Source organism: Pan troglodytes, chromosome 3, assembly GCF_028858775.2.
Source record: "Pan troglodytes isolate AG18354 chromosome 3, NHGRI_mPanTro3-v2.0_pri, whole genome shotgun sequence".
Lineage (NCBI taxonomy): Eukaryota > Metazoa > Chordata > Mammalia > Primates > Hominidae > Pan > Pan troglodytes.
Window position 1 is genome coordinate 23,852,613 of NC_072401.2, and position 15,651 is coordinate 23,868,263.

The 15,651-nt window shown below is 36.0% G+C and overlaps 1 protein-coding gene and 1 long non-coding RNA gene across 5 annotated transcripts in view; one reads left to right on the plus strand and one right to left on the minus strand.

Moving 5' to 3' along the window:
- Window positions 1-14,175, minus strand: part of LOC104006004 (uncharacterized) — a 104,394-nt gene extending 90,219 nt beyond the window's left edge. The window contains exon 1 of the long non-coding RNA XR_010156493.1: window positions 13,950-14,175. This is a non-coding gene — a long non-coding RNA (uncharacterized LOC104006004). The remainder of the gene's footprint in view (window positions 1-13,949) is intronic.
- LOC461139 (cytosolic beta-glucosidase) overlaps window positions 1-15,651 on the plus strand; it is a 1,143,797-nt gene that overhangs the window by 744,412 nt on the left and 383,734 nt on the right. The gene's annotated exons all lie outside the window — the stretch shown is intronic.

A 15,651-nucleotide genomic window follows, 5' to 3' on the forward strand; every position in this document is an offset into this window, starting at 1 on the left:
TAATCCAGTCTATCATTGTTGGACATTTGGGTTGGTTCCAAGTCTTTGCTATTGTGAATAATGCCGCAATAAACATACGTGTGCATGTGTCTTTATAGCAGCATGATTTATAGTCCTTTGGGTATATACCCAGTAATGGGATGGCTGGGTCAAATGGTATTTCTAGTTCTAGATCCCTGAGGAATCGCCACACTGACTTCCACAATGGTTGAACTAGTTTACAGTCCCACCAACAGTGTAAAAGTGTTCCTATTTCTCCACATCCTCTCCAGCACCTGTTGTTTCCTGACTTTTTAATGATTGCCATTCTAACTGGTGTGAGATGGTGTCTCACTGTGGTTTTGATTTGCATTTCTCTGATGGCCAGTGATGATGAGCATTTTTTCATGTGTTTTTTGGCTGCATAAATGTCTTCTTTTGAGAAAAAAACTCTCAAGAAATTAGGTATTGATGGGACATATTTCAAAATAATAAGAGCTATCTATGACAAACCCACAGCCAATAGCATACTGAATGGGCAAAAACTGGAAGCATTCCCTTTGAAAACTGGCACAAGACAGGGATGCCCTCTCTCACCACTCCTATTCAACATAGCGTTGGAAGTTCTGGCCAGGGCAATTAGGCAAGAGAAGGAAATAAAGGGTATCCAATTAGGAAAAGAGGAAGTCAAATTGTCCCTGTTTGCAGACGACATGATTGTATATCTAGAAAACCCCATTGTCTCAGCCCAAAATCTCCTTAAGCTGATAAGCAACTTCAGAAAAGTCTCAGGATACAAAATCAATGTACAAAAATCACAAGCATTCTTATACACCAACAACAGACAAACAGAGAGCCAAATCGTGAGTGAACTCCCATTCACAATTGCTTCAACGAGAATAAAATACCTAGGAATCCAACTTACAAGGGACGTGAAGGACCTCTTCAAGGAGAACTACAAACCACTGCTCAACGAAATAAAAGAGGATACAAACAAATGGAAGAACATTTCATGCTCATGGGTAGGAAGAATCAATATCGTGAAAATGGCCATACTGCCCAAGGTAATTTACAGATTCAATGCCATCCCCATCAAGCTACCAATGACTTTCTTCACAGAATTGGAAAAAACTACTTTAAAGTTCATATGGAACCAAAAAAGAGCCTGCATTGCCAAGTCAATCCTAAGCCAAAAGAACAAAGCTGGAGGCATCACACTACCTGACTTCAAACTATACTACAAGGCTACAGTAACCAAAACAGCATGGTACTGGTACCAAAACAGAGATATAGATCAATGGAACAGAACAGAGCCCTCAGAAATAATGCCGCATACCTACAACTATCTGATCTTTGACAAACCTGAGAAAAACAAGCAATGGGGAAAGGATTCCCTATTTAATAAATGGTGCTGTGAAAACTGGCTAGCCATATGTAGGAAGCTGAAACTGGATCCCTTCCTTACACCTTATACAAAAATCAATTCAAGATGGATTAAAGATTTAAACGTTAGACCTAAAACCGTAAAAACCCTAGAAGAAAACCTAGGCATGACCATTCAGGACATAGGCATGGGCAAGGACTTCATGTCCAAAACACCAAAAGCAATGGCAACAAAAGCCAAAATTGACAAATGGGATCTAATTAAACTAAAGAGCTTCTGCACAGCAAAAGAAACTACCATCAGAGTGAACAGGCAACCTACAAAATGGGAGAAAATTTTCGCAACCTACTCATCTGACAAAGGGCTAATATCCAGAATCTACAATGAACTCAAACAAATTTACAAGAAAAAAACAAACAACCCCATCAAAAAGTGGGCGAAGGACATGAACAGAGTCTTGATTTTTATGTATTGATTAGCCTGCTAACCTTGATTAAGATAAACTATACATATTGTTTTATTTCTAAGAGATTATTTGTATTTTAATTTGTCCTGATTTATTTTTCTGCTTATTTTCTATCTCATTTTTTTCTGTTATTGACTGATTTTTGGTGGAATATTTCACTCTAAATTTTATTTTTCCCTTTAAAGTAATATGTGTGTACTCTTTCATGTTTAGCCCTTGAAATTTTTAACAATATAGATGATTTAAAATAACTCAGAATGTATCAACTCTAATCACTTCTTTCCAACATATGTTTTTGGCTAGTGTTTTCATATCACTTAGACTTATTCTTAAGCCACTGTCATTGGTCAGCATTTTTACTCTTTTCAACAACCAGGATTTGTTTTAATTTACACACATAATTGCCTTTTATTTCCATGATCCCCTTAAATGTCTGAATTTCCTTCTAAAAGTATTTTCATTTCTCCTAATGTACATCCTTTATTCTTAAGAATAATCCATTCTCTAAGATTTTGTTTGTGTTTCTGAAATTTTTTTTTTGCCACCATTAAAAAAAAAATCATACAGAGACTGAAACTAGGGTGGCTCTCATTACTTTGTTATCTAGAAGTTTAAGGTCACAATTTCACTGTGCTCTGACTTTTACCTTGAGAGTTCCAATGATCGTCTAATTTCATATTCTTTGTGGATGATTTGTTTCTCTTTTCTGGATGTTTCAGAGATCTTAGGCTTGTCTTTGGTGTGTTGCAGTTTGTAAAGGAAAAAAATTGTCAATATATGAATCTTTTTCTTTTTTAAGTCTTGGTTGAGATGTGTTTTTTCCCTGAAATGGAAGATCACTGGTTTTCATCACTTCAGGAACATTTTCAGCCATTATCTCTTTTCATTTGGGCCTTTGTCTCATTTCCTCCATATGCTGCTTCTGAAATTCTAAATTTTTAAAAATTTCTTTACTTTTCTATGCTGTGTTATTTATTCAGGCACATTTTCAAGTTATCTAATTGTTTATCAGGATTTGGCCAATCATATATAGTAAATTAATTTGCCCTGTGTGTTCCAGATATTATTCCCCAGTCCTGTTTTCTTTTTTCTTCATTCATAGTAATTTTGATATAGGTGAATTTATTATTAATTTATTTCATGGTGTCAGTGGGTTTTTTTCTTTTAAAAGTGAATTACACACTTCAGGCTTACATAATATTCTGCTATGTTTAAATGTTTATTTCATTTTATCCTTGTATATTCCACCTACATAGATTTCAATTTGGATTAAAGAAAGAATACTATAGAAAACTAGTTTTGTGTTTGTTTCTAAATGGCAAAAGCATTTTGAAAGTATAAATGTCTTTACTGGATTAGTGGACTGCAAGCTCCTTCAGGGAGGCCACTCCACCTCCTCATCATTAAACACACGAAACTAACTTCAGTGACTAACAATTAGAAGTTGCTCTACATATACTTTGAAGTTATTTTATAAACAAATTAGCAACCTTCAAAAATGTGCAAATTAATACATTATATTTAAATTTCTGACTTCAGAAATTTTATGTAAAAATGTAATACAGCCTAAACTATGTATAAATTATACATAAATACATATCTTTTATGTTAACATATAGCAAATGTTTACATATTTATGTAACATTAAGAATTCTTTTATATTATTTTATTATTCTCTTTATAGTCTTACTAAATCGTATATTAAATTATAATTTTTATAAATGCATCCATTTTATTAAGTACATTTACCATATTTAATTTAACTTATTATTTGATGTTGGCAATTTAGATAGTTTTTGATTATTTTCATTATAGTAGATTATACTTCAGAAACATATTTGTGTAGCTAGCAATGTGTATGTGCTGTGGCATGACTGATTGCACAGTAGGAACTTTGTACAAGGTGTATGTTCAAACCTAACTTCACTTCTACTTACTGACAAATTACTTGACCACTCTGGGCTTCATTGGGCCAAACTCACAGGGTTTTCACTGGGATTAAGTCGAAAAGAGTATGTGGACTTCACCCAGTGTAAACTCAACAAATGCCAGTTGACTATACCCTCCCTAAGCCTTTCTCTTTATAATAAAGATATGTCAGTAGAATTATTTAGTCAAAGACTATGGGCAGCTAATGGCTATTGCTAAGTATGTAACTGATAGCCACTGCCTGAATGAATGACTCATGACTATTTAGTCTAGAGCAGTATAGTAAACATGAGCATCACTTACATCACATAAACAGCACAACCTACAGAGAATGTCCCCCCAGTTTATAGATGAGGGAGTGAAGCACAGAGAGGTAAGTGGTTTTCTAAAACCACACAGCTGAAAAATGGCAGTCAAATGACAGACTTGTATCCAGGCTTTCTAACTCCAGTGATTGTGTACTATGATGCCTGAAACTTTTAAAATCATGTCCCTGATACTAATTACTTTCTATTTCATGACACATTTTAATAAAGTTTCTTAATTTAAAATTGCACAAGATTTAGGGCAGCCTTTATTTTCTTTAGTAGTCATTTTCCACTTAGTCATATACAGTACTTCAGTGTTAGTGATTTCACAAATGTATATATATGCCTCCTCTGCTTATTTTAAGCTTCTTTAAGAGTTAGACTAACTTCACATACTTCTTTTTAATTCTCTATAATATCTCCATAGTGGCTAATTGGTAAATACTTATTGCTTGATGTTTAGACAGTCTAAATATTTCATTTCTCTGTGAAATATTCTTCTTATAATAAGCCAATAGAAAATTAAAGTTGTCATAAGAAAACAAATCTAAAGAGAAAAAGAAATGTGTCCAAAGGTCATGTTTGATGCATGCTACAGAGTGTTCTAGACCAGTATCTTCAACAATTTTTTGTGAAAATAATCCTATTACAGTTTCCTGAAGATCTTCGAATAGAAGAGTATCAACACTAGAATCTTCCTAGCTAGTAATCTTGCCAGTCTTGCATGTGGGTGGGAAATAACCAACCAGCTTGAATGCAGGTAACAGTTTATAATCTAAGAGACTATCTCAAACTGCCTTGGAAACCTAGTCTAAAATTAGCACCATGCCAAACATGGTGGATGTTTGTATTATTGTTTCTGATTTGAGAGATGAAAGCATAACTCCAAACTCAAAAGAGGCAGCAGGAAATATGGACAGAAATTCAAACCAATTTTGATGATTGCATTTGCCACCAACAAGCTGAATAAACTAAGCTGCTTTCCTGATACATGGAGCTTCACTAAAAGGTACAGATAAATAACTCCCTTAACTTCGCAGGGATGCTGTAAAGATTAATGTGATAATATATTATCATTGACCCTGTAATAGGCACCTAAGAAATTATGTTCTTGCCATGATTAAAAGATTACTTATGAGGAGCACCTACTTTCTATTCCTTCTATAGCCATCTGGGTTTTGAGGGCATCCAATTATTACAAATATAAATTGAGATATGTTTAAAGATATAAAGTATAGATATTGTTTGTTCTTCAGATCAGTAATTATATATTATACTGCTGCTACTGTAACTAAACTATAAAATCATACTAATACATTTGTGTGAATTAACAAATAAAACATTAAGTAAATCAATTATTGTTATTATATTGAACTTCAAAATAGACTAACTTTCCTTAAGATGCAGTTAGAAAAATTATCAGCAAGGCAAAAATTGCCTAATAAATTTTATTTTTACATATGGAGAAAATCTTTTCTCCATCAAATAGTCTTATTTTGTTCAATGAACTTGAAGAGTAAAACCATCACTTAAAAATGAATTAAATGGTAGTCATGAAATTTTCTCCAAATCTGCCAAATAAATGACCACATGAAAAGAACTACAGGATACATTTATGAGTCAGTAAATTTAATACTGTCATTGAGAAAATATGGATATATAATGTTGATCTACTCCCAAAGCATATATTTTAGAAACTTTGTGGGTTAATTTCAGTGCCTGCTCCAAGAGGAGTTGCATTTATGCCCATAATGTGTAACATAGTTATTATAAGTACTGAGAAATATTTTTTTCCCTGAAAGCCAATCTACTGAGTCATCTAGGCTGGTTTGAAGTACTCAGATCTGCATACTGTTTCCTTCCAGTTAGTGGAAGAGCAGCCAGACTCTCAATGCCATTCCCTCCAGCTCTGTCACTCACTCTGAAGTTGAGAGGGAAGATGAAGCCAGGCTGACTCCGGTCAGCAGTGCAATGGTGAGGTTCACCAACATCATTGTTCATCGCATCTTGACTGAGAGACACAGGGGAAAAAAAACAGATCCAAAGCCTTCCCATGCGACAAGCAAAGCAAGCAAAAACAATTTTAATGATGGAAAATATTTACTTCATTTTTTTTTTCTTTTTGCTTAATCAGATCTATTAACACAATTCAAAGATAAGAGACAATGAAGGGTTAAGACAAGAAACCCATCTGTTGGACCATGCAAGTTGCCACCTTTGATGGGCAGAAGCTCTGTGCATATCCTCAATTATTTTCAAGTGAATGACTAAGAGCATAATGGAGAGATATATGACTTTATTTACAAGGCAATGGGCACTTTCATCTGACGCTAGGGTACTATTACATGATATACATATTCAACTCAATGGGATTTTATCATATGTGTTTTGATGGGAGAGAAAGAGAAAAAGAAGGTAAAGGAAAGAGAAGAAGTAGAAAAGAAGACATATCCATTAAATTGATACTGATATTCAGCTTGTACAGTCGTTCAGTGTACAAATATTCCAGAACTAGAATAAATTGCACAAATTGGGAGCCCAGAATCTGCCTTCTGCCGGCATCTTGGTTGCCATATGCCTCAAAAAGCCTTAGCAGCTCATCCCGTTAAATGTGTTTAAAGACCTCATTTTTGGATCAACATAGCCTATGTGAAGAAGCCAACTCCTTTATCAGGGGTTCAGCTGAATATACAGTGATCAATTCCAATGCTGCAGGAAACACTGACTTTGCTCAATTTGGTGAGAGAAGGTCTCTTACATGGCACCCACCAAAGGGAGTTCCAAGGGTAATTTCAAAATATCCAATTTTCTTCTTGTTTATGCTCTGACTTTATAAACTAACCTTCATGTGAGGGGCACCTTCATTTTATTTCCAAGTGTTCTCAGTTAATACAGCCTTTTTGCAGAAGATGGTAGCCCAACAACAGCTCATAAATGAGAAAGAGCTGTGAAGGTAACAGATGCAAAGCTGTATGCAGAATAAGGCATGGAGCAAAAGGGAAAGGGTGCAAGAGAAAGAAAAAGCAAAACCAAAAAGTGGAAAGCATAAAAAGGGAAGCCAACAGTAAAAATGGGCACATGGATTGAATTTTGTAGGCCTTCCAGTACCCTTGACCCATGTAGAATTGTTCAAAATATACACTTTATTTGTGTCTGTGATTGTACTTTAATGCCTGAACTTGCCATACTCAAGTTGATCTGAGGTTTGAAATACTAGCCTTTCATTAATCTAATTGTACTCCCAATATTTAAATAATTGTTGAAGGAATTCATAAGTTCTCCCATGTTGAATCACTCTTTGACTAAAGGAATTCATTAGGTTTTTCTTTCTTTCAGCTTCTCTTAAGTTATATTGGAAACAAAAGTTCATTTATAAATAGGAAGAGGTAGAAAAATTATGTGGAATTGGACAGCACATAAGGATAGAGATCAGAAAGTCTTATTTTTCAAAATTATTTTGAAGATTTTCATAATGTTTTATTCATTATAGTGATTTTTTTATTTACCATACACTGGCCCACCTAAGCAGCATCAACTGAGGACACAATGCTTGGCTGGATTCCCACGAGTGAACTTTTACTGGATAACAAATGCTTATTTTAAAGACTGATGCAACTCTTTATCCGTTAACCTAATGCAAATTGAAACGTTAGTAGGTATCCAGGAATAAGCTAGGTGGAGTCGAAACATATAAGAAAAATAAACAACACATTTTCTTTACCCTAAGAATATCCATTATTGTCTGGGGCAAACCAAGTGAAGATAGAAGAAACAGAAAATAGAAGATTACTATCACATTGCTGTATTATGCCTTTCTTGCGATGAGTGCTATCAGACTTCAGAAATGGGAGATTAACATGTAGGCTCCAAGGGCCAGAATCAACTTCATGAAAAAGGTGGAATTTTAATTGGGCATTGAATAATGGGTAGAATGTGACTAATCAGTGAAATGAATACAAGGGCTTTCCAGACTGAAGAAAATGTCTTAACAGAAAGCACAAAATGGTTATAGGCAGTGTTTGGAGAGAGTGGGAAATGGACAGCAGGGCTGGCAGACATGGGGAGGAGGTTCAGGTTTGAGGGTACCCAAAAGGAACTGTGAACAGTTTTATTTGTGGCAAGATACAACTTGCTGTGGCTATAGTTTCTTTTTATATCCAAATAAAAAACCATGATCCAATCTCAGCTGTGAGAAAGCCTGCACCCTTCTCCATTTCCTGAGGGTTCCAGGGCAGGAGTGCTGATGTTCTCCTGCACCTACCTCTGCCATCCTCTCCATCTTACTTCTGCTTCTCCTTCCACATCTTTCCTTTTACAATACCTATTTACTTCTGCATCTCCTGAACCTTCTAGGTACTACCTGGCTCTGTGCATAGACGCAGCCTGTCCCCTTCATTGCTGGAACCACCACTAATTCAAAGTGGTGCAGAATATAATATTCTATAAGGTACAGAATATTACATTCTAACTGAAGATTAGGGGAATTATACAGAGGTATTGGGGGGATATTACAGCAAAATGGCAAACAGCCTAGGATTGATAAACATGACTATTAAAATTTTTTTAGCTATCTCTATCCCAAGACATTTTTTAGAAAGCCTTATTCTTGCTCAGAATCCAGCTGGCCACAATTTCCTGATGTCTCTGTGTGTCTGTGTGTGTGAGTGTTTGTATATAATGTGTTTGTCTCAATTTCCATATTCTCCTATTTCTAGAATACACCACTACTTCTACCCCTAAAACCAGCAAGGCTCAAAGGCAAACTTCTTGACACTTGATACTTCAGAGTAATTTTGTTCTTCTGTCTCCACTTCCACCCTGGACCAGTCTTGGGGACCTAATTTTGAATAATGTAAAAATTTCATCAGTGTGTTTTCCTAAACAAAAGAGCATCTACTCCAGAGATGAATTCTGCTATTCTCCTATAATGCAGAAAACAGCTGCAGCCATTTCTATATTTTAGTGATTTCTTTTTCTTGCCTGTTACATATTATTTAAGCTTGATTAGCTAAGCAAATCACTCAGGTTCAGGAGCAAGGAAGAGGCATAACAAAGAAAATTTTTTAGGACGGCAAAGCTCATATGAAGAAGGCTCTGGACAGTGCTTGGTTAATACTTGGGGAAAAAACAAAACGACCTTCCCTTTGTTTTGTTTTGTTTTTTTGTCTTTCGCCATATTCAACAAAATAAACTCTAGCAAATAAAAAGAAAATCACTATATGAAAGCAAGGCGATAGCACTGAAAGTGCGGAGTGGGAAAAACTGGCTACGTAGATAGCATAGTTCTATTATTTTCACAAAATATTTTGCCCTTCACTGGTGACCCTTTGCATCTGTTGCATGTGGTGCTGAGCCAGGGACATTACGAGAGTCAATGGGGATAAAGTAACAGACTCCAGTTCCCTAATGGGAGAGAAGCCCTCATTTGTGCTGTTGTAAGTGTGCATTCTGAAGACTTACAAAACCATTTAGATTTTTTGAAGCTTTTAGATTTCCCTGAAAATCACCAAACCGCCATCTTAATTTGTGCAATTAGTCTGTGTTTAGGAAGTGTGTTGACAGCAGTCTTTTTGAAAAGGGAGGTATGTGTGAGTAAATAGTTCAATTTGTCCTTTACAAGTCCTGGGAAGAACATTCAACTGTGAGGCTCGTTTGACAGAAGCTGTATTTAGGGTGTTTTCCCTGAATGCAGCTGCAAGATTAGAACCTGGATAAAAACCCAGGAGTATAAAATGTTCAACTGCCAGCAGGCACCATACCTAGGCAGGGTCAAGGCCCCAGACGAATGACACTGTGCCAGGTCCATCTGCCCCTCTCTTAGTCACTTGGATAAAATCTAGGTAAGATGAACTTTGCTGGCAGCCTTGATCAATGAAACTGGAGCACAAATATCACAATCTGTTATCAGTAGATAGAAGTGGTTTTGGGTCCAAGCCAATCTCCAAGGGGAGGACCTGAGATTCACAGGCTGGTGGTAATTTTTATGTCAGTGACCAGGTAGTTATGCCCTTTCCTTTTTCCCAAAGCTCTGAATCACAGAATCCACTAAGGGGCAGCTCTGTGGTCAAGAATGAACTTGGCACAAAACTTCGGCCACCTGTTATTCTCAAGGCACAGCCAAGGAGGCAAGATGTGGGCAAAGACTAGATGTCCCTTGCCATAATAAGACCTTTTCCTGCAGGCAGCCCTTGACTTTCCTCATCAACAGTGAGACTACAGCCAGCCTGCTTTGTCCATTTGTTAAAGCAAAGTATGAATTGCTACTCTTTATTGTCCTGATAAGTCAGTCTCTTTGGTAATGCCTATGTGTATCAGGTGCTTGGCTGTGATTGAACAGCTTTTTCTGTAGAGAAGGAAGCACCACCTTGTATTCCCACTAAATGTCTTGGTCTGCCTCTTGGTGCACACTATCCCATGATGGATGCATGTATAAATTCAAACTGCATGTCTTTTATGAGTTGCGTGCTGTTTCTCCAGCCTTTTTTTTTTTTATGTAGCATCCTCCTGCTTGCAATGAAACAAGCGTATTGGGTTTTATATGGTTATTAAATTTCACATAAGACAAACTATACAAAGGCTTTTTATGTAACTGTAGACCTCTTCACAATACCTTTTTTTTTTTTCCCTTCACCACTGCCACACCCCCTAACTCCCCATTCTATTTTCTTCTTTTTTCCTCTGGTCTTGAAACTTCTTATTCAAAATATTCTGGAGACTTCCATTTTTCTTTTCCTGCCTGTTTCTTGCTTGCTTTTATGAATTCAATGTCTGGGAATCATTCTTTTTAACTATGGAGGAGCACATGAATGAAGGTCTATAATGACAACATCTGTCTTTCCTAAACAGATGTTGGGATAATCCCTGATTGCACACTTAGTATTTAGGTCAGTATAACCCAACATTCACCCTGAGAGTGAGGGTCCTCTGGTGTTCCTAGGGCAAAGGCAGATATTTGATTATCTCAACTATACGTTATTCTTGATGGTAAACCTCATTTTTGAACACAAAGGTGCTAATCTACCATCTACTGTACAACAATATTTAGTTGTATGTATTATACTATAAATTAGGTAGCACACAAAGCCAGTGTCCACATTATGGCATTTGTTTACAAAATAATGTGCATAGATAGGTTCTATATTATCTTGAGGTATATTTCTTTATGCAATAAGTCCAGATAAACATTCCACTACATTACATGCTATCCTAATTAACAGTAGTCAAATATTCCCAAAGGCTTTTGGGGGTTTAAGTTAATCCATGGTTAATCGTGACCTTCACATGAAAACTTGGCTCTAGTATTATTTCCCAAAGAAAACTACAATATACCAGCCATACTTTGCCAACACCAGAATGCTTACGACATGATGAAAAAGTTGCACATATACCCTTACGAACAAGTCAAAGAGTTGTAATTCAGATGGCAGGCTGGGAATGTATTATTCTGAAGAATGTAATTCAAGATGCCTGGGAAATATGAAGCACGGGTCATCCCAAACTACACACTCAGGAAAAACAGCCTTTAGAGGGAAGCAATGCTTGAGCAGAAACCTGTATGAAAGGAGAGCACCAGACATGGAAATACCTAGGGAAGAGGACAAGAGGCATAAGGAACAGCAAACACAAAGTACCTTATATGAGAATGAGTGTGGAAACAGGAAGGAGGACCATGTGGCTAGAGCAGAGTCCGCTGGGGAGAAGGTGGAAGGAAATGAGGTCAGGAAAGTAGCCAAAGGCAAGATCAGGGTCTTGTAGACCTTTAAAAAACATCTTGAATCTTACTCTAAATGTGGAAAGCACAAGTAAATGAGAGCAAAGGAATGATAAATAAAGACCAAGATAATACAATAATTATGTTACAATGTAATGAGTAAGAGCTATTTAAAAATATAATCCCAGAAAAGAAAATGCCTAATATTTCTTAGGAAACCAAGGCAAGTAAAACTGGCTTTGATCTTGAAGTACTTGGCTGAGAAAGGGTAAAATGTGTTTCAGACTGAGGCAACAGTTATGTGCAGAGACAACAATACACATAAAAGTAGAGGAGGAAAAAATGCCGTAATATATTCAGACAACCCTGGAAATAGTCAATCTGGTTGGAGAATGGGAGGAAGTGGCATAAGGTAAGGTTAGTATCAGATCTTCAATGTCCCTGTATGTCTCCCTAAGGAATCTGGACCTCAGGCAGCAGGCTAGGGAAACACTGAAATATTTTAAGCAAGGAAGTTATGCAGCATGATCATAGTTTTATTTTGGAATAATAAATCTGTCTGTAGTGTGAAGAATTAATTGAAGCACAGGGGACTATCTGAGGTCAGGACTACCAGCTGGATAACTTGAAATCTATTTGAGTAAGAAGAAATGAACTAGGGCAATGACAGTAAAGATAAATATATTGGAGGGTTATTTGGAAGGTATGGCCTCACAACTAGATGTGAGTGGTAAAACTGAAGGCTGTCAAGCATAATTTCTTGGCTCATGGTTTGAGGAATTGAGTCTATGGTGATATCATTACCCAATATAGAATGGAGGATCAGGTTTGAGCCTAGAGGTGTTTTCAGATTTAATAAAAAATGTAATCTGTGAAATAGAGGAGATACTCAATGGAACAAAGACCTAGGGAAGGTAAGAGAAAACACAAATAAGAGCATAGGTCTAACAGCTTTGGCAAAGGATGAGGGACAGCTTATTAAGTAGAAAAATATGTAGTGGTTGATGAAAACCTGGGTAAATTCAGAAATGGAAGGGGAAAAAATGTTAAGGGAGTTCAGTCTGAATTACCCCTTTCTCTATGTGTGTGTATTTGGATGCATACACATATAAATATGTATGGTATGTGCATGTGTGTATATATGTATACATTATTAAGTGTAGATTATGTATACATCAATATAATTATATAGACACACTAAGAGAAAAGGCTTTGTAGAAGATAAGTTAGATAAAACAGTTTTAAAAGGATGGATGACTTTGCACAGAACAAAAATAAAAAATGATGCTGAAATTTCAAAGCCTAGGTGGTTAAGTATGGTATCATCCTTTGAAGAAGCTGAGGAAACAATTTGGGTACCAGCTTATTGGTAGGAGAGGGTAAATTATTAATTTAATTTCAGACATGTTGAATTTGAGATGATGGTAAGTATTCAAAATATATGTGTTCACTAAAAAACTGAAATTGCACTATTGGAGCATAAATGGGTAGTCTGAGCAAAGTGGATAAATTTGCAAAAAAGGTAATGGTTGAAGCTGTAAAGTTATATGGGTTATCAGAAGCAAAAAGAGAAAATGGTGAAGGAGAAACCCTTGGACAATTATCTCCCTTTAACAATTGCCTTCCTAGTCAGTGAGATGAAAAAGTCAAGGAGTTGGATATAACTTCTCCGGTGACTCCAAAGTCATTTGTCACCTCAGAGTCCTGAACTGGCTCTATGCTGGTTAATTACTTAAGGAAAAGTCTTCCTGAAGAAATCACTTAAGGAGGCAGGTGTCTTACACCAAATTAATTCCATACTGAGAATTGATGAAAACAGGATGGGGAATGCTTACTCACAGGAGAGTGTGTTAAGAATATCAGTAGGAGGGTCTATGCAGAACAACAAAAATAGGAAATGGAGAATAAGGCCATAAACATTGTAAATTGCTGAGTTTTTCAAAAGGACAACAAAATACAAAAATGGCATTCTGTGGCAGAAGATACGTTATATAAACATGAATGTTCACCTCCATCACGGACAGGGTAAATTGGCCATGCTAAAATGAATCATTTACACAGAGATTTCTCCAATATGAAGTTAAGTTTACAGATTGTAGATTCCAGAAAAAGACAACTAACCCATATTCCAGTAATGGTGACAACCACATTTTCTCCATTCATCGTCCTTACCCCAATGCCACCAAGTATCTGCCACGGTCTCCGGAAACACTGATCTGGCTTCTTGGAACATGAACTTGTCTGGGATAACTGCCCTTGCGAAAGAGGATTGGCTCATTCTCCAATTGGATGACTGCAGGGCCAGGACTGTGAAAATCTCATGTGTCCCATTAATTCTCTGAAATCTTTAAAAGGTTAGAAACATCAGAGTCTTGGAAATAAGTTAACATGCGACTGAAGAAAGTATACAGAACTTTTTGAAAGACAGTCCAGGTTACAGCTGCTGATGAAACCCCAGTGCCATCAGTCACCAAAAATATCTCTGGCAGAGGCTGTGCAGAATATGAAACTGTGGAAAGCTAGATTCTTTTAAGCATACAGATAAAAATAATTAAAGTTTGGACTTTATTATTTCTGATCTTTAACTTGCAGAGTGTTATATCTATAGCTTTATTTCTCTTCATAAATTTATTAGTAGGATAGTTTATATTCAGATGGAAACATTTCTGTGTTTTACATGTTGTACTACTGGATTGTCCTTGTATACTTTACTATTGAAGTATCTTAATGCTGTCACTTCATCTGATAAATAAATTTCCTACAAGCTCCATTGACAGTGTGGCTGGCCAAAATTTGGAGTGAAAAATATAACAGGAAGGGCAGTGTCAACTTTGGTTAAAAAGGCTGACCTTGAAGTTGATTATATGATGTACATTCCCAAACCATTTCATAACTTTATGAGGTGAGTATAAGTCACAAAGTTGGTCCACGGATAAAACCTGAAAATATTCAGGTTGCCATTGAAGGAGTAGCCTCATAAGGATAAAAGCAGTGTAATCTTATCTTGGTAGAGGCCAAAAACCTCTCATGTAGCAGATAACCACATTTTTATTGCATAGGCTTAGTAGGTAAACTCAACGGGCTAAGAGGACAAAAATTTGAAGAGTTTTAGGAAAGAGACCATCTTGTTCACTTTTCGACTCCTGATTCCTATAAAAAGAGATGTCTATGTGTCTAATTTTATGCCACTACCATCCTGCCATGCTGTTTTGGTTACTATAGCTCTGTAGTATAATCTGAAGTAAGATAATGTGATTCCTCTGGTTTGGTTCTTTTTGCTCAGAATAGCTTTGACTATTCTGGGCCTTTTGTGGTTCCATATAAATTTTAGAACTGTTTTTTCTATTTCTGTGAAGACTGTCATTGGTATTTTGATACAGATTGCATTGAATATGTAGATCATTTTGGGTAGTATGGACATTTTAATATTCTTCAAATCCAAGAGAATGAAATATCTTTCCATATTTTTGTATCCTCTTAAATTACTCTCCTCAGTGTTTTATAGTTTTTACTGTAGAGATCTTTCACTTCTTTGGTTAAGTTACTTCATATGAATTTAATTTTATTTTAAGCTACTGTAAATGGGATTGCATTTTAGTTTCTTTTTCACATTTTTAATATTTGCTGTTGGCATATAGAAATGCTACTGATTTTTGTACATTGATTTTGTATCCTGCCACTTTACTGAATTTATTAGTGCAAATAGTATTTCTTGTTGTAATCTTTTGTTTTTCCCAAATATAAGATATTATCTGCAAAGAAGGATAATTTTACATTCTCCTTTCTGATTTGGATGCCCATTATTTCTTTGTCTTGTCTGATTGATCTAGCTAGAGCTTTCAGTACTATGTTCAATAACAGTGGTGATAGTGGA